The sequence below is a fragment of the Acomys russatus genome, chromosome 26 (genome assembly GCF_903995435.1).
Source record: "Acomys russatus chromosome 26, mAcoRus1.1, whole genome shotgun sequence".
NCBI classification, from domain to species: Eukaryota; Metazoa; Chordata; class Mammalia; order Rodentia; family Muridae; genus Acomys; species Acomys russatus.
The window spans coordinates 51,751,573-51,775,692 of NC_067162.1; the positions used below are offsets into that span (position 1 = coordinate 51,751,573).

General features: G+C 47.0%; 1 protein-coding gene across 1 annotated transcript in view; it reads left to right on the plus strand.

The window, feature by feature from the left end:
* Positions 1 to 24,120, plus strand: part of Pard3 (par-3 family cell polarity regulator) — a 524,608-nt gene that overhangs the window by 199,735 nt on the left and 300,753 nt on the right.

The following is a 24,120-nucleotide window of genomic DNA, read 5'->3' on the forward strand; positions in this document are numbered from 1 at the left end:
CATTTGTGCAGGTTTTAGAGTTGAATTCATATCACCAGGCTCACACAGCAAGTGCCTTCAAGGCTCAGCTGTCTGGCCGGCCTGCCTTTCCTGCTTTGGATCTCAGATTTTTTTCCTTATCTAAGTAAGAGTATAGAGATCTGTCTAAACATTTGTTCCGAGACAGAGCGGACTGCGGGGCTTTGGCTTGGAGAGCTAGCCTCCTCAACAATCAGCTGATATTAGCATGCTTTTAAAAAACATCTGATTTAAATATACATTGAAACCACAGACACCGTTCTATTGTGCTTGCTTTTGAGTTGTTTAGTAGAGCATGGCGAACACAGCGTGGCGTGCACATGCACTCTCAGAATCTCAAATAACCGCCCCCTCACCAAGTCAGCTCCATTCCGTAGCCGAAGCCCTTCCAGGCTTGTTGTGGATGCAATCTGATTATTCCATGTTGACAAGGTCATATATCTATTAATTGGACTGGAGATGGGACACAAAATTGCTGTAATTATTGTAATTTTCCAGCTAATTGCAGGGTTGGTAGTGAGCGCTTCACTTCTGTATAATGGAAACAGCCGCTCCATCAGAAGCTGTTTTATAGGGCGCCAGGCGTTTTGTTTTATATCTTTGGTGATTTTTGGCCCAACACTTATTGATCCACCCCAAACGCCACCGTGCTCAGAGGCTCGGGGTGAGCTGCTCTTAGCCTCTCCCCGTTCTGCTTGCCGTGCTACCATCATTGCTTGTTTATGAATCGGAGTGTCTTCCTTTCGGGCTTATAGCAAAGGCCTGGCGATCTTAGCCTCACCTGTACCCACGTGACATGCTACTCCCAGAGACGAGCATTGTGAAGAAGCAAACCTGCGTGGTTTATTGGTTCTGCTTTTGAGTTAAAGAATTAGGCTAACTACTGGTGAGCTTGCTTAGTGCTTGCTTACCCATGGTGCACTTGTTCCTGAACTAACGCGCATTGCCGGACACTAGGCTGGCCTCCCGTGGTGGAAGCCAAATTGACATTTTAAAAATAATGGTATGTGCATAGGGTGGTTTTGTCTTTGCAGTGTGGGGGGTGAGGGGGCCGTGTTAACAGAAGGCTGCTAGGGCCTCACGACAGAGCCGGTGAGAGCAGGATGATGCTTGTTCCCTGCTGAAACATAAACTGGAGGAGCAGGTGAAAATTGCCAAACGTAATAAGCAATTTGGCAGAGAAGACAGGCTGTCAGGCCATGGCAGCTCGCTGCCTGCATCGCATTGTTTGTTCCTAAGGATGACGTTTAAATACCACAAGGAAAAATTATCTTTTTCTAGTCATATTTTGTATCACAAGAAGCAAGCTTTATTTTTCAGGTTTCTAATTAAGAATCAGCAATAAATATAAATATGTATATATGCTTTAGGTTTAGAGTATTTTTTTGTATTTGCCTGATCACATGTTTCATCTATTGAAAAAGGAATAAAATACGTTTGTCCCCTTCGGAACTCAAGAAGTACTAGGCTTTAAAGCACACAGGCAAGGCAGAGGCGCTTCAATGGACGGTGCGGCTCATCTGTGGTCATCTCTCCAAAGTTAGCATTGCAGCCCTGTCAGGGTACTGTGCTGTTAGCATCCAGGCAACACCCGACACCTCCACACCGAGGCTATAGGCACTGTGTTGTTTGAAGGGCGTTTGAAGGTCACAGGCTTTTAGAAAACCATGCAGCCCAACAGGAAAACTCCCACATCACCTGTCCTGTTTTTACCAGTTGGCAACAGGCGCAATGAGTTAAAATAATAGTGCATGTGCGTTTAAGGTACAACCAAAGCTTAGGTCTTTAAGAGTAAGAAAAGCAGCCTTGCTGACAATGTACTGTGGCGTACGTAGTCTACACACTAACACATCTTTAAGGCTTGAATCCTGCATTTGTGTGCCTTTGCCCTTCCTGGCTCGCACTAGTTGTTTTAAGTTATTTTTAAGTAGAGTGAATACTCGGATCTTGCTTTTATTTGACTATGAGAAAAGCACCCCTTTTTTTTTTTTTTTTGTTGCTTCAGCGGCCTAGTACATTTTTAGCATGTCCTCTTCCACAGAGCTACACGCCAGTATCACAGTGCTTCAGTTAAAACACACACACACACACACACACACACACACACAGAGACAGACACACACATGGACACACACATACATGGACATACAAAAGGACATCTTAACATATATAATGTAAAGACATTCTTCATTGGCTATAATGAACATACATGAAGATATTTGCACTGTATGTAATCAACAGTCTGACAGCTTGAGAAATACAGTCTCCTTGAGAGCTTGCGTGCCCTCTTCAGACACATGTAACTTTGGCCTTGCAGAGCATCTTGGCCCCCATCAGGACAGACTGACCTGAGGGGATTCAGATCATGTGTGGGATATCTATGCCTTTGGCGTGTATTCCTGGGATGAACTATAGGTTTCTCCAGAAGTTGCTTTTGAAACTAGACACAAGCCACGTGGAGCTGGCCCCTCACACAGAAAGCTGTCCTGTACACCTGCTGCAGGAGCACTCACAGGTTCACCCCTTCTGCCCAGAGGTTTCCCTCGACCACTGTCCCATCACGTCTTGTCTTCAGTGGTTAACATTCTGTTGTCCTTGATCATGTCCTTTCTATGGGACTGCCCACACCGTGCCTGGTTGTCTGGTCTGTGACATCGAGAACTGGTATTTGCACCTCAAAACCTGTGATGTTGGTGGTGCCATGGCTATGTTAAAGAAGAATTATTTAAATAAAGATACAGCCCCTTCCAATGGCAATAGACTGTTGTTACACGCACGCACGCGCGCACACACACACACACACACACACACACATGACTACATGAAAGTGTCTTAGAAGACGCTGCACAGTAGTGAATACACACAGTTTTGAAAAAACACCAGGAGTAGTTTTGTATGCCTTGCTTTGTTTGATCCCATTTTGCTCTGGTGGCCAGTTGGAGAGATCTCGCCTAACAGAACCACTGAGTCAGTGCCAGCGATTCGGTGAAGCAAAACCTTGGGAAGTCAGGGTTCGACTCTGTCTCCCTCTTCCTCCAGTCTACATGTAACTAATTGTCTCTGTGGGATGACATTTTAAAGGATGAAAATGTCCCCTAAAGCCAAAGTCGTTTTTGTTTTGAAATCATTTCTATTGATTTTCAATTATTATTCAATTTTTTGCCTACTGTGAGAGTGAGACTTCCATCACTGACAAACACCAAAGACAACCAGTGTTCATAACCCATCAGATTTTTTATCCTAGCTCATGGATTCCGCTCACGACCACCTCATCCTGCCGCTTGGGCCCACAGCCTCACTGTGACCCACAGCAGGAGAGCTCAGTGGATGCTTCATGGCTGCCAGGAAGTAAAGTAGAAGAAAGTATGGGGTTATGGTCCCACTCACAGACGGCTTGGCGTCCTCTCTGCAGTCTGTGCCTCTAGAAGGTTCCAGCACTTCCTGGTAGTGCTGATGAGCCTTGACTGCAGCTCGTGGCTTCTGGGGGATGTTTCTCCCCCAAATTGCAGCTGCCACAGATAGATGGTCATCTCTCAGCTCCATAAAGAGGCTTAATTGTGGCAGGGTCACTTGGTGGCTGGTGAGTGCAGACGTGAGTGAGTGGTATGGTGTCAAGACACGCTGCAGAAAGCCTGATGGTTCCTCCTCTTTAGAAAATAGGTGCTTTATAACAAAGGTCTTTCTGCAGTCTGAATTTGATATGCCTTTCTAGTATCTTCGCTATGTTGGCATTTGAAAGCTGAGGTAAACTAAGAATTTCATAAAAGAGGTCTGTGCCCTTGCCACCTCCCTGTCCGTGTGAACCATTGGCCTCATTCGTCCTTAGATCCCACCATTCTGTGAGTTCTCTCACTCGTCTCACTCCTTTCATTCTCCGAAAGGTCTGGAATGTTCCTGCACCCTTCACACCTGTCTGTTCTAGGGCTTCACAGGTGCTTTTCTTTATTTTCTTAACCCTTTCTCCATTTTTTGAGACAGGGTTTCTCTGTGCAGCCCTGGATGTCCTGGAACTTGCTCTGTAGACCAGGCTGGCGTCAAACTCAGACTCTGCCTGCAGAGTGCGATGATTAAAGGCCTGTGCCACCACACCGCTTTTAAGTGTGAAATGGCAACCTTTTCTTAAATGTCCTGCAGTTCTACCACTGTCCACTAGGTGTCTTCTTTCCTTTGTAGTAGTAGCCTATTGATTTTATGTATGTATATATCAGTGTCTTAGTATTTAGATATATGCACATTGTAAATATACGCTCACAAATGTGCTTATGTCTGAGTATATACACACAGCTGAAGATGAGGTTATATATGGAAAGATTTTACAAGTTGCCAGGAAAACGATTTTTTTTTTTAAAGTTAATTCTCATGTTTAAAGATGGAAAATTACAACCAGATCAGTCAGGGCAGCTTGGACCAACAGTAATCTGGAAACAACCGTGACCGAAGGGCGTCTCAGAGCTCTGTGGGTTATGCAGCCTATTATCACACTTAATTAAAATGTCATTGTGGGCCGTGGCTGATCCATTGGCTAATTTGTTATTTAAATCAGCTGGAACAGTATTTATTTTAAATATAGAATCTGTGATAATGGATTGTAAAGGAATATCACATTGCTTGGCTGTGACATCCCAGCCTGAGGATTTATGACTTAGAACGAGGAAAAGCAGCAGGTGATTAGTTAGGGTCAGCAGCACGCGGCCATCTACGGCCATCTAGTATGGATTCACACTGGCCACATGGTCACAATTGGGTTGTAGCTGGAACAAGTGGGTTGGGAAAGGGACACAGAAACAGTCTCCGATGGTTCACAGCTCAGGAGAAGAGAGTCCCCCTGAATCCTGTGCTGGGTCTCTGGCCAGTGGGCAAGGCTGGGGAGACTCGTGAAGCCTTTGTGATGGGAAGCTAGGAGGCTGTCTTGGCCAGAGAGGTGATCTCTTCCTCGCTCTTCAAAGGGAGTTTTTCTTCTCTTCTAAATTGATAGGCCCGTGTGTGTGCTCTCTCCTTTATTATGTGAGATAGGGCTTCATACAGCGCATGCTGGCCTCCGATCTGTCAGGACCTGAGGCTGGCCTTGAACTGGACGTTCTCCTGCCTCCACCTCCCAAGCGCTCAGACTGCAGGTACAGGCAACCATGCCCTGCTGTGTGTTTTTGTCTATGGATACATACTTACAGTTTATAAAATGGGCACAGTGAGACATTGTCTCAATTACTCTTCTGTTGCTATGAAGAAGCAGTACAACCAAGGCAACGCTTAGAAAAGAAAGCATTTGACTGGGGCCTTGCTTACAGTTTTAGAGGGTCAGTCCACCCGTGATCGCTATCTTTACTCACAGGTGGGGGGCGGGGCGGGGTGGGGAGAGGAGGGAGAGACACAGAGAGACAGACTAGGCCTGGTGTGGGCTTCTGAAACCTCGAAGCCCACCCCAGTGACACACCTCCCTCATCAAGGCCACACCTTGCAATCCTTCCCAAACAGTTCCACTCCTAATGACTACACATCCAAATACATGAGCCTACGGCCTCCGTTCTCATTCAAACCACCACAGACATTAACCTAAAGGATCTGACAAAAAGCGACTTTAAGAAAGGAAGGGCTGATTTTTAGGCTCACTGATCAAGGGAATCAGTCCATCACGGCTGGAAACACAAGTCAGGAGTGGGAGGAGGCAACTGGTCACCTTGTATCCACAGCCCGTGCAGAGAGCACACCAGAAGCGAGTCTGAATCTCAGCCTTCAAGACCCGCTTGTTCCTCCCATCCTGGGGCATACTCACCCCTGGAGGCTTCAGCACCTAAGGGCATCTTACAATCTTCCAAATCACAGCTACTGTCCAAGTACACCAGCCTGGTGTGTGTGTGTGGGGGGGGGGGGGGGGATTTCATGGTCAAACCACAGGTCCTTTAAACACTAGCAAGTACAACACCCATAGATTGAGCAGGTGTTACTGTGTTCACAGTTTAATGTCTCAGAGCAGTGTGGAGGACACACGACCTCCATTGCATGCGTGCATCCACCCGATCATGGATGGTGCTGGACGTCACCCCCAGGTTCTCGTACGTGCGCAACAGATGCTCCAGTAGACGTGCCCCAGCCCTGATGTGTGCATGGAGCCATTGTTCTCCTCAGTCAGGTGCCTCCCTGGACAGCAGTGAGCCTTTGACGTGGTGGCATTGATGGGTTGGTCATTTTATATATAGGTCTGGAAAGGGAGTAACGGCCAGAGAGAGCTGACCATGGGGTGTTTCCTTTATACCTTGTTTTATTTAGATGAGCGCAGTGGAGCAATATTTTATAAGAAATAAAGATCTGACCATGATTATATAATTCTGTCTGATTGATAAAAGAAAAATACTCTGGTAAAAATGTTCATTCTGACTTTAGCTTGTTTGCATAATTGGAAAATTGTCATGATAATGACTCACTTTTGTACTCTGTGAAATTTTGATTGGAAGAACTCATGTGCGGGCTGTGAACACTGAGCCCGAGGGGCAGCTCCACCACCGCGGTCTGCAGCCCTCTCCTGCTTCCCTGCTGTGGGTGCTGTTAGAAGCACCTGGGTGCGCTTTCCCTTGCTGACCCTGCCTCGGCTGCCATCGTCACCTCCTTCAGCTCTACTCCTGCTCGCTATGGGTGGAGAGGAGTTGGCTACTTGGGCTTCTCGTAGCTTTTGAAAGAATTCATGGTTTTCTTGAGCAGTGCTCCTTCTCTTAGTGTGGCCGGCATTTTGCAGCTAGTTCTGTGCATATACCCAGAATGTGCCGTTCTTTTGTATAGCACATGCTCGGCTTTGTGTCAGAGAAGCTTGGCTGGCTGTGGGCTTATTTGTGGCTACTGTTTCTTATGAGCTATACAAATGAAATGATACAGGTAAAAGAACTGAAGTAAACAGAGTACATCGGAAATGAAAGTTAAGTATTGACGAGCCTTTCTTGTGAGTGCGGATTCTCGGGGGGACTTCTCTTGGTGAAGTATCAGGGTTTCTACAATGGCTTTCATAAAGACAAGTGAAAAACACACCCCACTCTGCGTTTAGCCTTTTGCCCAGGCTTATCTGGGATTGGAGTTCCACTACTCGGGCTTCCAAAAGCTGAGGTCATATGTGTGTGTGCTACTTAACCTCTGTTGCAGTTTGGGCATTTTGTTTTTGTTTTTGTTGTTTTTAAAACAGAATTTATTGTATTCTATGCTGGCCTCCCACTCTGAGGCCACATGACCTTGAATTTTGACACTTTCCTTTACCTTGCAGTGCTGAGTTTCAGGCGTGCAGTAGACACCTGGTTTATTTGGCACTGGGGGGTTGAAGCCAGGCTTTTTGTGTGCCCTGTTTTGCTAAAATTTAGAGCTAACTTGTGTCTTAATTCTTTGTGTCTCATTCGTTGTACTCTGGGCCTCTCCCAGCTTCTGTCTGCCCACTGGGATGCCTGGCTGCTTCCTGGAGGCCAAAGCTATCTGGATAGTGTCTTATTTGGTGTGACTTAAGAAGAGGGCATTTGCCTAGGTTTTGTGGGTCTGCTGGTAAGCTTAATAACGAGACTTCTGAAATCTAAGGTGGTTACACTGGGCACCACCGAAGCTCACCAAGCAGATGAGAACAGCCCTCCTATGGCTTGTCCAGCGTGAAGATGCCAGCACCTTAACAGGCACTGGGGGCAGCGGGATTCAGTCTTGAAGACGTTTGCTTTAATATGTAGTTAGATGTTTGTGTGACTTAATTGTTAACAGTGGCTTCATTTTAGTGGTCATCCCTTGACAGTTTAATAACTCAGCGATATAAACCAGTCTAGAAATCAGATTGTGAGGATAAAGTTGGTTTAGTTGGTTTCTACAGACCATTCCGTTTTTGAGGTTCCTGGACTAAGTTTAGCATGTATCAGTGAGAGAGCAGTGTGGAGGAGGGGCGCACTAAAGGCAAACGGGTGGATGAATAAACAAATGACTGGCAATGAGACACACGCTGGGTAGGGAAGGTAAGGGAAACTACTCCTGGCAATGAGACACACGCTGGGTAGGGAAGGGAAGGGAAACTACTCCTGGCAATGAGACACACGCTGGGTAGGGAAGGGAAACTACTCCCCAGCAAGCACGACTGTCTGTATTGGGCATCGGCCTCCACGCCTCCATTGCGTCTTTTCTGTTTTGTTTGTTTGTTTGTTTTCTTTCACATTGCTCCTGACACACTATGCCTACACACTTCTTAAATTGTAAGGGTAAATGTGAATTGGGATGATAAAGGCACCAGCTGCATTCTGGGAACAAGGCAAACCTCTCTGATAATGGGTCTCTCTGGGCATCCCACAGGACAGCAGTGCACCGACTGGGTGAGCTACACGTGGGGCGCAGCCGACTTTTCCCTGGGTGGGAGCAGAAGCCTGTGTCCCATCGTTTGCTCATTTGTGGTGGTTTCACTGTCATGTTAATAAAGTATTGAGCTTGGTTTTTACTCACTTAAGTGAGTGGATCTGTGCTGGCCTGAAACAGCCTCCTCTGCTGCTGTGTTCTGCACGGCTCTCCTGATTAGGCTTAAAGGTGCCAAGCAGTGTCATTCCTCAGTAGAACATGCCTCCTTGCTCTTTTAGGGACACAAGCACAAAAGGAGCGTGGTTTGTCAAAACACTGTCTGATCTTTGCAAATCTAGTCCACTTGGGGCATGATCATTTATAACCACAGTTTGCTTTAGAGAAGTTGTAAAATCTGAGGTTTCAAAGGGTTTTGAGTTTGGGGACTTTTTTTTTTTTTTTTCATGAAAGAATAGTGGTGTTCCATGCCTGGCCTCCTGTGAATTGTGGGGTTTGTAATTGAAAGACAATCACTTGGAATAAATTAATTCTCATTAACTTTTCAATCCACTACTTCCTGGCATGTTAGAGTCAGTTAGTTAATATATTATTGTATTATTGTCATTATTATTTGAAGTAGGTCTCCTGTATCCCAGGCTGGCCTTAAGCTTGCTGTGCAGCTACAGATGACCTTGAACTCCTATGACTTCCTCTCTCTCTTGAATTCTCGGATGGCAGGCCTGTACCACTGCACTCAGATTAAGTGGTGCTTGGGATCGGACCCAGGAATTGTGCATGTACCTGTGAGGCAGGCACTCCACCAACCGAGGCACCCCCCCCCCGCCGCCCCCCAACCCTGTCTCCTGTGAGGCAGGCACTCCACCAACCGAGGAACCAACCCCCGCCCCAACCCTGTCTCCTGTGAGGCAGGCACTCCACCAACCGAGGCACCAACCCCCCCCCCGCCCCCCAACCCTGTCTCCTGTGAGGCAGGCACTCCACCAACGAGGCACCAACCCCCCCGCCCCCCAACCCTGTCTCCTGTGAGGCAGGCACTCCACCAACGAGGCACCAACCCCCCCGCCCCCCAACCCTGTCCCCTGTGAGGCAGGCACTCCACCAACCGAGGCACCAACCCCCCCGCCCCCCAACCCTGTCTCCTGTGAGGCAGGCACTCCACCAACCGAGGCACCAACCCCCCCGCCCCCCAACCCTGTCTCCTGTTAATTGTGCTACGTCAAAGCCTATAACCCTTTGTATAAATATGTAGCCGATGTGCTACGAACTCCAAAGTGTTGTTAGTTTTCTTCTAGTTGATACATATTTTGGTAAAATACCATAGCCAGAAGCAGCTATTGGGAGAAAGCATTCTTTTGGCTTATGGTTCTATAGGGAGGACAAGACATCGTAGCAGGAAGCTGAGAGATCATATCTCCATTTACATGCAGGAATGAGAGAGAGAGAGAGAAACAGAGAGACGAGACACACAGAGAGAGACAGAGAGACACACACAGACACACACACACAGAGACAGACAGACAGAGACAGAGACGGGACGAGGTAGCGAGCCCCTCACAACGAACCCTAGGTGACATACTTTTCCCAGCATTGCTGCACCATCTCCGCAAACCAACTGGGGACTAAATGTTCAAATGCCCCCTACCCATGGCAGACACACAGCATATATTGATGTCTGAAATAACAATAAATCTTTTATAAATTAAAAAAAATTGTAGGAAAGGAAAATAAGAAGTTAAAACTATGAAAAAGGAAAGTAACTTTACCCATATCAGGACCTTGGAGTCTGCCATGCCAGCTCATGGGAACAGGAGAAAATCTGGCATGACATTTCATTATTAGCATGTTTTGTCAGACCCCTAGAGACCTGAATAGATTCTAGCCCACCTACCTTCTGGACTCTTAGGGTATAGCTTTTTTTTTTTTTCTTTTAAAGCTACAGTCTCAATATGTAGCCCAGGTTACCTCTGATTTTGTATCGATAGTTTGGACTGGACTAAAATTTGGAATCCTGCTGCCTCAGTTTCCAGTGTGCCAGTATTAAAGGTCTATGGCACCAAGCCCAGCATAGATTTTTAATGACAGTGTTATTTGAATTTTCTTTATGATGATTTCATGTGGTATACGGATAAAGTATGGTGGCCACCTCTGTTGTGTTTAGTAACCAGTGAGAGAATCTGGAGAGCTGGAGAATAAAAAACGAGGACAGTGTGTCCATGTGAACTGAAGTTAATTTATAAGAATGGGCTCACCAGCATATGTGGAATTCACTCTCCTCACAATTATCAGCTTGTTCCATAGTAGCTTTCATGCCTCTGTCACTTCAGCTTTCACATGAGAGCAAGCAGACGTGAAACGGGGAACGCATGCATGCGAAACCAGACCCCCAGGTCACAAGGTTGCACACCGATTCCCTGGGACACCCAGGTCACAGGGTTGCACACCAGTTCACTGGGACACCCAGGTCACAAGGTTGCACACCAGTTCACTGGGACACCCAGGTCACAAGGTTGCACACCAGTTCACTGGGACACCCAGGTCACAAGGTTGCACACCAGTTCACTGGGACACCCAGGTCACAAATGTGCTCATGGATTCACTGACTATTAGCACTTTTTCATGATGCTGTCAGTTGCCTCTGGGGAAGGAATTGCAACATTTCTCCTGTGCTTTGTTGGGTTACGCAATAGAAGCAACATTTTTATTATTTTACTATTTGTTATTATTATTTACATTTTACTGTTCATTTCCTTAATTTACCAATCATCAATAGGTGAGTTATAAGAAGCCTTTTGTAATACTTGACTGCAGCTACTAAGTTGATGGCTTGACTGAATTCCTGGACCAGTTTCACCTGGGTTCCTAAACTGACGAAGTGTTTCTCTGAGAAGGTTGGTTGGGTGACAATGTTGAGTGTCTCAAAGGGCCGCGGTGACATTCAGTGCTGATGGAGGGCTTTCCTCACATTCTTCTTAATCCAAGCAAATGCTCCCAATGCAGACGTGAGGCAGAACGCTCCACTGTCATAAAAACTGGTAAGAATTTAGACCTTAAATTAGCTGTGTGGTATAGTGTTTGCAATGTTGCTTCCTCATAACCAACTGTTGAAGCTCAGGGCCTGTGGAGAAAGCCTCAGTGCTCTTATTGCCTAGAACATAGAACCGATCTCACCAGCAGAGTCACAGGCTGGTCCTTCTGTACCCACGGCCTAAGCATCACAAGTGAAAAGGTTTGCGAGGTTGACTCTAAGCCCTCTCTCTGTGTTACACAGGAGGGAAGTGGAGGCACGAGCCAACATTCAGCCGTTCTCAAGGAGCGCTGTACTGTTTGCTGTCTCATTACTGCTGCGCTGAGTCAGGAATGAATGCTTTTTTTTTTTCTGGGTTAGCTTGGCAGGTCCAGTCCATCACAGCTGGGCCATGTGTTCACAGAAGCTTGAGGCAGCGCCTCATACCACGTCGCCTTCCCAGAAGCAGAGGCGAGTGCTGGTGCACACTTGGCTTTCCTCGCATTCAGCCCATGATGCCAGAGGGAGGGTCCCACTCACTTATATGGTGGGTCTCTCTACTTGACGTAATCTAGAAGCTTGCTAGCGAACACGCCCAGAGGCCTGTCTCCAAGCTGACTATCGGCCTTGTCGAGTGGATAATCAGTTTAACCACCACGAAGGGGTTTCCTTTTGAAAGAAGACCTGAGCATGCCTGCTGTCCTCTGCGTGCCCTGAGATGCCTGCGGGCTTTATCTAAACCAGTCCATCTCCTCATCCCTGGTGATTCTTCCTGTGTAGAGTAAGTGTCAGCTCACACTTGCTACAGGGAAACAAGGAGGCGCATTAGAAATCTGTACTAATGCAGATAAATTTCATAAAACCAGACAAGATTGATGACTGACCCTACTTAATTCAGAATAAAGGAAGGGAATCTAATTTTTCTATTTCTCCACACCCCGTTTGCTACAATGAAAATGGCATTATCCTTTGAATCATTTCCAATGAAATGATTTTCAATATTGTCATCTTTGTGACATTTGGACAATTAGAATGCATTTCTTAAGCCTACTGGAAATGCCACAATGCTTTTTCTTGTTTTCGATTTTTCCCCAGTGGTTCTCTCTACTTGTTGCCTAGGAAACCACTATTGGGTTGGATTCTTTTTGCTTGGTTGCCAGGCTGGCAGAGTGACAGGTGAAGTTGTTTAGGTTTACTGGTGTAAAAGTGCTGCTTAAATATTAGAAATGTTTCATCGATATTAAAGCAGTTTATCTCCCCAATTAAAAATCAGCTGGCTCTTCGATGCACTTAACATACAAAACAGCTGCCTTGATTGGGGCAGGAACATTATTTTGCAGCACGTTTATGATAACATTTGTATTGTCACAGTGGGTTAGTGCTAAATATAACACCTTGGTAAACAAAATCATATGTAAGTAATTATTTATTTCTTTGGGAAGTCTAGAAATGAACTGTGATTCCCCAAAGTGCAAATATAAATATAAAATATGTCACAAAAGTGCCAGTAACTGTTAGAAACTTTAGGTTCTTCCCTGCCTTCCTTCCTGCCTTCCTCCCTCCCTCCTTTCCTTCCTTCCTCTGTCTCTGTCTCTCTGTCTCTCTCATATATTTATTCTATTTTCTGTGTAAATGTTTTGCTTGCATGTGTGGGCACAGTGCACATGTTTGGTGTTCACAGAAGCCAGCAGTGAGTTGACCCTGAATCCTCTGCAATAAACAGTGACAAGCGCTTTTAACCACTAAGCAATCTCTGCAGGCTCTTTTCCCATTTCATCTTTAAACTTGCAAAGTAAAGTGGAGAGAAATGGAGCCACCCCTGGCTTTGTCCCTTATGGAGCAAAAAGGATAATACAGTTGAGACCATCAACCATAGTTTGGGGTCATACTTTTTGCTAACTACGGTTAGCTGGTCTACAGAATTAACAGATTCTTGAAACGTTTCCGTGACAGGAGTGTCTGAACAGGGTAGTAGTCCCTGTTCTCCCGTCACCGCCAAGCTTTGAAAGAAGGCCAGCGAGGCCTGAGTGAAACAGCCTCTGCCAGTAGCTCCTGTGTGGGCAACCCAGCAGTCTTGCTGCTTGGAGCAGAACCCCGTGACTTGCTAAAACGCACAGAATTTTAGATCCGCTGTAGTCATTGGCTTTGGAGTCTGTGCTCCGAGCTGGGTCCCCAGGCCTGACCTCTAGCATGTGTCAGCACGGCCCCATGTCTCGGCAGCTCACTAGACCTGACCACGGTGCTTGTGAAAACATGACTAGGCCCACCAAACGCTAAAACTTCAGTGCTTCTCCAAGCATTTCATGAAATAAGCCCAGGTCCTTTTTACAACAAACTGGTGAAGATTTAGAAATATCAATGTTTCTCACTGAGCATACACACAAGCATGGGCTTGCTGATGGCCTGAATTTTCACTTTTAGGATCTGAAGACACATATAGCAAGGCCGGGCGGATCCACACGAGGACGGCTTTCTCGTTGCCTGTTACAGGAAAGACAGACATCCTGAACTCACCAAATTTTGTCTAAAATGGTCTTTTGTTATAAATCCATTTTACAAGGTCATACAGACTAAGGTCACCTCACACATTTCCGTTAACCCAGGTCATGCTGGTGGCACAGTGTGAAGTGTGAAGCATTTGTGTGTGTGTGTGTGTGTGTGTGTGTGTGTGTGTGTGTGTGCATGGAATGTATTCCAGTGCGTCTGCCTAAGCAGGTTTGTAGTCTGAGGTCCATCCCTGGCACCACAAAAGCAAACACACACCGTAACAACAGAAGTCTGAAGAACTGTGGACACTTAACACTGGAGACTTAAGGAGACCTTTACCTCCATAAAGCAGTTGAAAGGAAATGTGTGAGTGGAGTAATTCTAGACCCAGATGAGGGTGGAGTGCGTCCTTTAATGGAAACCCGGCCAGTGGAAGCTGTGGGTCAGCAGTCCCTGGGTGAGCGACGTGCTATACTGTCCTATAGCATTGCAGGTTAGTGGTTCAACTTACAGCGGGATGGGAAAGGGATGCGTCTCCAAAGCTAGCCCAACAGGTAGCGCAGTCTGCACACCCTCAGTCAGATAACAGAAGACGGATGTCCAGTGAGAACCCGGAGCCCGCACAGAGTGTCTCCATCAATCGATAGCTGATGGCGATTACTGAGAAGCAGATCCCTTGTCGGATATAATTGATAGTTTCCAAATTTGATTCCGTGATTGTTGAATTGAACTGGTGAAGTGGCAGTAGGGGAGTGAGGTTTGCTTCAGGTAGAGAGTAAAATTCTTAGCGGAGCGTCAGCTTTGACCTGCAGGGCGCGGTGCTTGGGCACTCCCGAAGCCGGCCCAGCTGCGCATGAAGGACAGCGGTGCAAGGTTAATAGGAAAACAACAACAACAACAACAACAACAAAATGAGCAGACTCCATTGCTGAGCTCCTATCTGTTATGGGCAGTGTTTGATCTAGTAATTCATGCTCCTTTACTCAACAGGAGAAACATGCCCTCCCCCTGGGGCTGTCCAATACAGATCATTGTTTCTTCCTTGATAAAGACATTGACCTTACTGTAATTGAGACAATAGATATAAAAAGGCAGGGACAGCCAGAAGCCACGTTTATTCATCAGTTTCATTTATAAACCAACGTTTTTGCAGACATTTCCAAGGACCATTTTTCTGTGCTAGAAGAAGAATTTAATAATGAAGATGAGCTCTAGCTGGCAAAGTTCATACAAGCACAGCTTCCATTTGGCCCTGGGACCCTCTTAGAGAGGAGGGAGCTGGGAACACCTGTGGCGCTCGGTGCCCTCCGTGCAAGCGTTCAGCTGTATCTGGGCCTGGGGCACAGAGGTGGTCAGATCTGTCTGTGCAAAAAACCAAAGCTCTTGCCTCAAAAGGAGCAAACAGATGGTTCCTTCGGGAGCCAAGTGCAAATGGCCGTGGCCCAGGGAGACACATTCAGGTCACTCCAAATTCTGTGTCCCAACATGGTACGCTTTCTGTTTTGTCTTAAAAAAAAAAAAAAAAAAAAAAAAAAAATATATATATATATATATATATATATATATTTTTTTTTTTATCAGAACAAAGAAAATTATAAATCAAGGCACTTTTGAACTATGTTGCTGGAAATGCAGGAGGGCTGGTTACAGCACAGGGGAAATCTGAGCAGTAAGTCTCAGGTGCTGTTAGAGCTGTTCGTAGTCCTTGGATTGCTGGAAGCCAGTGGTCTGTTAGTACATTTTAGAATGATTTACCTAACAGTCACAAGGATGTTAGGTCACTCTCTGAGGTGGGCGGGAAGCAAAGATAACCTGGGTAATTTAGCTCTTGGATCTGCCACGGTCTACCTTTCCACAGATATTGGTGTTCTGGTCACTCAGCCTTTGCAGAGGGTTCAGTGTGGAAGGGACTTTTTCCCGCCCTGGGAACTGCAGCTAATAGCTCCTAGAATGAAGAGACCAGGTCTTGTTTTAATGTTGCTGTGACCCAACCAGACCAAGAATCCGGGGTCCCTGTGTTGGTTTAGAAAGGATAGAGCCAAGCTTAGAGTGAACGCTACAGTCACTTGAGCCGAAAGAGCTGGGCTTTCCCCCGTCGCTCCTTTCTGAGCCTTGGGACTGTCCTCCAGAGCCTGGTGGTGGAACTGTCAGTCTGGGTACGGCTGAGCACCAGGCCATGACAAGTGTATGGAGGACTCTTCCCAGGCTTTGGCTTGGTGCATTCCCATCGGAGCGTAGGTTTTGTGACATGGCTCACATTAGTAACTTAGCCCTTCCCACAGGGAACTGCGTCTTCAGAAACTGTGCAGTGGCCGTGGAGATGAAAAATCGGCTGCACTTTGCACGAGGAGTAACTGTGCTATTTGTATAGCAAGTTCTGTTTGAAACCTTGTGGCTGCATGCTATTTTTAGGTTTGATTAAATATCTTGCCAGATTGTGCAGGGCTTTTGGAACAAGTTTATTCATTGCCTGAAGTGGTTAAATAAAACATGAGCCAACCAAAGAGCCGAGGGAAGCAGAGTCGTCGTCCTCGGTGCTGTGAGGAGGAGGCGGGAGCAAGCCTAACTTAACACTTACGCCTGTTTAGCACGTGCTCCAGTTCCTTATTAGATTTACTCTTTCCTCACTTTATTTAAAAAAAAAAAAAGTCACCTAGGAAAACAAATCAATATTTACAGTGCACTAGCACCACAGAGAATCTGGAATCTTGTGAGGGTGGTTTATTGCTTCTTTAGCCCTTCTTCAAAGCAACGGTGACATCAAACGGCTCTGCACAGCTGTCCCGGCCCAGTTCCACAGAACATCCCTCTGAGCTGCAGCCAGGAAGCTTAATTATTAAAGATGCCTATCTTTGAATTTTCTTTTTTAATGTTTCAGAGGTTAGGCTTTGAACATTTATATATTAAACAAATCAGAAGATTACTTGGTTGGAAAGTTTCATTATTGTGTTTTTAAAATACTTCTATTTTCCTGAAAATTAGGGCCAAGGAATTTCAACAGATAAGTGTCTATTATTGCTAATAACTGTAACGGGCACAATGTACATGAGATTATTTGTGATGCTGCAGCAGGGTACCGGCCCAGGGTCACTCTGTAAGCTGTACATGTTTTATGATGGCTAGATCTGGCCTGTGTGGGTTGTTTTGGTTAAGACAGTTCAGCAGGAGGACTGAGTCCTCAGTGTAGGTAGCAGCGTGCATTAGGCAGGACACCCCAACTCTGTAAGAGTGGAGGAGAACTGAGTTGAGCACTAGTGTGTGCTCAGCGCAGGCTGTGGTGTGATCAGCCGAGCTGAGCTCTAGTGTGTGCCAGTGCATTTCCCTCTGCTCAGCGCAGGCTGTGGTGTGATCAGCCGAGCTGAGCTCTAGTGTGTGCCAGTGCATTTCCCTCTGCTCAGCGCAGGCTGTGGTGTGATCAGCCGAGCTGAGCTCTAGTGTGTGCCAGTGCATTTCCCTCTGCTCAGCGCAGGCTGTGGTGTGATCAGCCGAGCTGAGCTCTAGTGTGTGCCAGTGCATTTCCCTCTGCTCAGCGCAGGCTGTGGTGTGATCAGCCGAGCTGAGCTCTAGTGTGTGCCAGTGCAGTTCCCTCTGCTCAGCGCAGGCTGTGGTGTGATCAGCCGAGCTGAGCTCTAGTGTGTGCCAGTGCATTTCCCTCTGCTCAGCGCAGGCTGTGGTGTGATCAGCCGAGTCTAGATCCCGTCCCCTTGACTTCCCCACAGCGTTGGGCTGCAGACCAGAGCTGTGAGCCAATTAATCTCTCTCTTAAGTTGCTTTCCTCGATGATCAGGGCAAGATGGTGTTGTGTGGATGGTACTGAGCCTCCTAACAGTGGGCTCAACCGTAAGTCTATACACTTATCATGATCACCTTCCTCAGTGCCCGGTCGGCTTGCTCAGACGTTCTCCTTAACCGTGTGGCTAACTCTGAACCTGCCCGTACCACTCTTGGTATTTGCGAGGTGTAGCACTTGTGATGTTGCAACATATTTGGAGGTGCCTAGGAATGCTTTCCTTGTTTGTTTTGTTTTTCTAAGAGAGGGTTTCTCTGTGTATCCCTGGCTGTCCTGGACTCACGTCATAGGTCAGTCTGGCCTCGAACTCAGAGATCCACTTGCCTCCGCCTCCCAAGTGCTGGCGTTACAGGCGTGTGCCACCGCGCCCATCTCCTAAGAATGCCTTTATATTTTTTTCTGACATGTAGCTAAATGGTTTTCAGTTCTGTTAGGAAGATCAGCAGAGGATCCTGGTTGGGGCAATGAACATGTATGAGATCACATGTTTGGTCCTCAGGGGGTCTTCTCAGCCATCACTGTGGTCCCCGATTTTACCAGTTATGAGCGATCCCAGGTTCCCAGGTTCTGGCCAGTGGTTCAGTGCTTCCTAGGCTCTGACATCACTTCAGGGAGGCCAAAGGGTAACACATGTTCATCTCATTAAGATATAACCCCTGGGCTGGGTGGAGGTACTGGGGTAGGCTCAGCTGCCATGTCCGAGGCCCTGGCCTCGGTCCCCAGCCCCAAGGGTACGAGGAGCCCTCATCGCGTTGTTGACTTCCTTCGCAGCAGCACGAGCAGGAGCAGGTTGCTAGGCGCGTGGCAGCATGCGCTTTGCGTGCTCCACACGCTCAGTTGAAAAAACGCCTTGGCCACCTGTCACTCACGCTGCTTGTCCCTTGCTGAAGCAGGGCAAACAATTACTTCAACCTGACTTCAAGTACACAGATTTTAAATGGCAGAATGGGAGGCAGGCGTAAAACATCTTGGCCATCTCGAAAAAGTGCTATGCGACAGCTTGAATTTGGGAACATTTTAGATTTGATTCACCGTGCACGCATGTGCGCGTGAGAGAGTCTGTGTGTGTGCGTGTGAACGCGCGCGCGTGTGTGTGTGTGTGTGTGTGTACATACAGATTATAGGCTGATGTTGGGTGCAGCCACCTCATTTTTAGACAGAATCTCTTGCTGAACCTGGAGCCTGCCGTTTCTGGCTAGGCTGGCTGGTCAGAGAGCTAACGGATCCGTTTCTCTCCGCTCTCCCAGCACGGGGGCCTCACGCCTACACGCAGACTCCTGACTCACCTATTCATCTCACCAGCCTTGTTATTTTTATTTTCTAAAAAAAGGGCAGAAGGATCTTAGGCATTTAGAATTATTTGATATTTGATGGCTTCTATCAGGTAGATGACAGAAGCCACCAAACAAGGGCGGCAAGTGACAGTGCTTGTTACCACATATAAAATTCAGCCTCATAGTGAAATGCAGGTTTTGGAGACTTACACCCGCTCTGAGCATGGCTGACATCTTTCCAACCCATAACTTGCTGCTGTTGACAGCTTCCCCGCCCTAACACATTCCCAGTGAGATCGGTCTTAGAGACGTTAACACGTGTGATTTTTTTTTTCTGATAAGAAAGAAAATGCATCAACATTGATAGGATTGGCATAGCTCAATAACTAATATTTTCCAGATGACTAATGCTACAGAATTTTCTCATAAGTAGATATAGTCCATTAGAAGTGTTAGATAGACAAGCGCATTTTAATGTAATGGAAGCGTTCGCACCCGTGTTGTCCCTGACCTCTGAGAAGTTGCTGTCCCTCAAGTGTGGAGAGGAGCCCCTGCCATTATCTCAGAAGGAGATTAGAATAAGGTCTTTGCCCGAGCTTCTCGTTTGCAGTGCTGCACTCCGTCATCTTGCAGCAGCCGAGCCTGCAGAAGCAGATCTGAGGTCCAGGCCTCTTGTATTGTATGCAGCACAAAGCAGTGGCTGTCTCCTGTTACATGCGCACTGCTTTCATAAACTTGTTGTCATAAACTCATTGTTTGTGGGAAATGCAGTGGGTTATTGTTACTTAAAGTGAAAAAAAGTCAGTAAATATTTAGCATTTTTTTCATTTTCATTTATTAAATGGTAACCACCCTCAACCCTGAGTTGGCAGGAGCCACTGCTGTTTGAGACACTCACTCACTTTTTCTGTTGCTGTTGTTTAGTTGAACTGTGTAGCCCTGGCTGGGGCTTGGAACTCACTGTGTAGACCAGATGGGCCTCAAACTGAGAGATCAGCCGGCCTCTGACTCTGCATCACCACACCTGGCTCTCACTTTCCGGACGTGGTCAGGCCCTGAGGTGAATGTCTGAGAAACACGTCGTCTCCGCCTGTTCGCCCAGGCTGTTCTTTATCACCAGACTACCCACCACGGCCTTCCTCCACTAACCAAATAAGGCTCTTCCCATGTTGCCATGTTTTTCAATGCAGATGTGTGTCATTGCTGTCTGTGTTTACAGTTGGGGTATTGTTTGTCTCCTGCTGGAAGTGAAGAGGCCATCACTTGCGTGTGTAGTTTTCAGTGTGCACAGTTCTGCCATGAAGACAACAGCGTTCTTCTCCTGAACAGTTGATACCAGCCTTTGCAGTCACAGGTGCAAACAGAGTGGCTTTTGTGATGCCGAACAGTAGCAGTGATTCCTGTGGTCACTGAGCCCTGCTCAGGAGCCTGAGTTCTTGCCTGTGTCATTGATCTGTGGCCGCAGTTGGCTGTTCCCGCCCCCTCCTCCCCTGCTTACGTGTGAAGTCACGTGCTTCTCCGCTGTGACTACACAGGACTCAACATTAAAAAATAAAGTCGTTCAGACCCTCAAGGGAAGCCATTGGTTCCAATGCCCTGTTTGTTCCTGAGTCTGTCTGTCTGTGTAAGCTGCATAAGAATGCCTTATAGTTTCCATACAGTTACAGAGCCAAGGGTACGTCTCCAAGTGGGCACCATTATAGTGAGAAGTAATCGGTCTCGGCTGGACCCGAATTTCTGTGAGCATGAATGCAGAGCCATGCTGGGGCCTTTTTTTTCATCGTTCTATTGTATATTACATATAGTACACAGTGTACATTGTGTGTAGTGTGTATATTTGTGGCATACAGTGCGGTGCTGCCGTGCATACGTGGCATGCAGTGATGTGTGTGTGCACATGCAGCGGTGTAATTCACGTCTTCATCTTCTTGGACATTCCGTACTTATGTGCCTGGAACCGTCGGGATCCTTTACTTTGGCTCTTTTGAAGCGCTCAATAAGTAAGTGATTCTTGGCTGCAGCCCCCACACTGTCCCGTCAGCCTCCAGAGCGTGTTCCATTATCTGCCTGTCTTTGTGCGTGTTTCCTCCCCCCTTCCACCCCCCATCCCCTGCTCGTCTCGCCCCCAGTGCACGTTCTACAGCAGCAGCTCACCTGGCTTCTGCCTGCGACTGAGACTATGAGCTCTCCTCTGTGTCTGGCTCACTTCAGCCACCTTGACCCTGGAGTCTTCTGCTCCCACGGCCCCCTAAAGCCTTTGAAACCCAGCGTTCTCATCTTGTTGTACGGTTACCTGAGATTCTCCTAGTGAGAACCCATTGCCGACTTCTTCATTGAGTTCTGTAATTTCCCGAGCAGCCTGGTTATTGATGCTACCCAGATTCCCCTTGTTGACTTTGACAAGCAGATGCAGGCATCCCAGAGGGCACTCATTAGAGGGCAGCACAAAGATGGTGTCCAGAGTGGACACGTGGTCACTGTTTGGAATCAGTTTCTCTGGAATGCAGACATGGCTTACTAGCCTCACGGGGAGGGGCTGTATATTCTCCCTCCCACGAGTGTCCCTCATAAGGCGGTTTCTGTAGCCCTTGGCCCTATGCTGCTTCATGCAGTTGGCAGACGTCCTCCGCCTCCATAGTCAACTTTTATTTACAGATGCAGTTATGTAGATTGAACAGATGTGCATGGCGTTGAGCACATCAAGAGTAGCCTCAGAGTACCCAAATGTGTCAGTGTTGCTTAACGGGAGAGAAATTAAAAAGCTCTTCCCCTTGGGAATGTGAATTCTCTACTCCGCCCCCCCCCCCAAGCCCCGCCACCTTCCCTGCCTGTCTTGTGTGAGTCTGAATCCGTGCCTGCCTGAGTGCTCTCCTGCCTTGTCTGTCCCCAGCAAGGGACTTTGTTCTCTTTTACTGAACAGCACAGAAAGCGGTCACACAAGGCAAAGAATGAACGGTATTTTACAGAAATTTTTTTCGTAGGATTTACAAGGGATTAAGCCACTGGCTTCCAGCTCACTGAAAATGAACCAATGCTGTCGAGAAACGTCTGTGCGTTGTCGTCAACGTTTATGGGGGAGATTCATTTTATGAAGTTGCTTTCAGCATACTTGCTGCTTCTGGGATCTGTTACCACAGCATACGTATACACATGCATTTCTTGTGGGTCAGGAACAGTTACAACTGTGCGTTATCTTAGGGTGTAGAAGTTGAGTACACAGGAAAGCCAAAGCCTATAAAGTTGGTTGTTCTTTTAAAGTCAGGTGAGACAAACAAGCACAGTCTCAAGTCTTAAGTGACCTCATCACGTATTACTAACTTTGGCTGTGAGGTCTAATCCCTTAGGATATTGGGGGTACTTTCATCATAATGCATTGCCACAAAGATGTGAATTTCCTTTGTTTCAGGTTAACAGGTCCACACAGCACTTGTGTCTAGGCAACAGTGATGGTTCCAGGTAGTGGTGTAGTGGAGGCATGTGTGTGTGCAGTGCTTTCTCCCCACTGTGTGGATGTCAGTAAGAAATTCAGTGCAATTATAAAGTCTGAGTATGCTGCAGGATGGGACATAGTTCTCTGTGGTGGTTCTGTGTCAGGGGGCTGGTTTAGCCCTGTGGCTGTGCCCTGCTAAAGGCCCTCTCTTGTGAGCAATGTGGGATTCATCTTTACACACTGGAAGCTGCGGGGGGAGGTTGGTGCCGAGAGCTGGTTAAGTGATGGAAAACAACAACCCTGGCACGGATGCTGCCCAAAGCGACACCATGGTAACCGTCGGGGCTACTCTGTTCTCCTGCCTCCACTCCACAGTGCTGCGGTTCCAGGTGTGTGTCACCACTCCCAGTTCATGTAGTACCAAGGGTGAGTCTAAGGCTCCTCTGTGCTAGGCAACTGCATCCCAACAACGGAGCTACCTCCCTAGCCTCTGTTTAATTTTAAGCAACGGCAGCTGCCACAGGTGACTTACACACACTTAAAAATCAGAAATTACCTTCCGTAATTTTCATGTGTGCGTTCCTTCTATTAAGATAGCCATAGCCAATGTTAAACTCATGAGGTATTGTTGTTGTTTTGTTTTTTGTTTGTTTTTTTTTTGCTTGGGTGGTGTTGTTCAGCTGGTGGTACTGTTATCAAATTCTCAGCTATAAATACCAAGTGTGATATTTCTGGGCTTGACTGGCGGGTGAGTTTTGATCCTTCCTGGTTTGTAGGTGGGCTTCCTGCTTCCTGAGAACTGTTTTGTTTGATTTTTTTTTTTTTTTTTTTAAATTGCTGCTGCTGTTGGTTGCTCTTTTGAGACAAGGTCTCGCTGTGTAGCCCTGGCTATTCTGGAACTCAATATGTAGACCATGCTGACCTCTAACTCATGGAAATCCACCTGCCTCTGTCTTCTGAGTGCTGGGATTAAAGGCATGCACTACCACGCCTGGCATTTGTTAGACTTTTTTTTTTTAAAGGTGTCTGTTAAAACAAGTAGCCTAGGTTTCTCCTCTGCTGTGGCACAACATGCTTCTGTGACACCACAACAGATATTGGCCTGAATTTGTTGCAGATCGTATTAGCACAATTAACTATAGGTAAATTCTCATTCTGCATGGACAGGCTATTAAAGTCGTCTTTCACGGAGAGGTTAATGTGGGTTATGGAGGAGGCTCCTGCCTGTTCATTTAGCCCTCTCGAGATGCCGTACTCACTACACTTCTCCTAGTGGCCCCAAAATACCGAACACAAGCGACCTAAGGAAGGGTTTATTCTGGCTCAGACAGTGAGGGCACAGTCAGTCCACCATGGTGGGGGAGACACTGCAACAGCAGAGAGAGGTGGCTCCTCCCATGGCCTCCACAGTCAGGAAGCGGGGGAGGGGGACCAGAGAGAGAAAGAGACAGAGACAGAGACAGAGACAGAGAGACAGAGAGACAGAGAGACAGACACACGCACAGGCAGAGAGAAAGACCCTGGTCTGGTGTTCACTTTCTCCTTTTTATTCAGTCCGAGACTCCCGCCATGGCGCTGTGCATGTTCAGGGTGGATCTTCTAGTCTCATTTAAACCCGTCTGGACGCATGCCTGAGGTAGCACCTAGAAGAGGCTGTGTCTGTTCAGGTGACAGTTACAGCCGTCCAGCACAGTCATCTGAAGGAGAAGCCGCGGCTTTATGCCTTGCAGTATTTTTTATTTTATTGAAGAAACGCAGAGTTGTATGCAGCATGGTTCTTCAGCAGACTATCCAAGTGCTTTCCAGTTGTGTAGATACAACT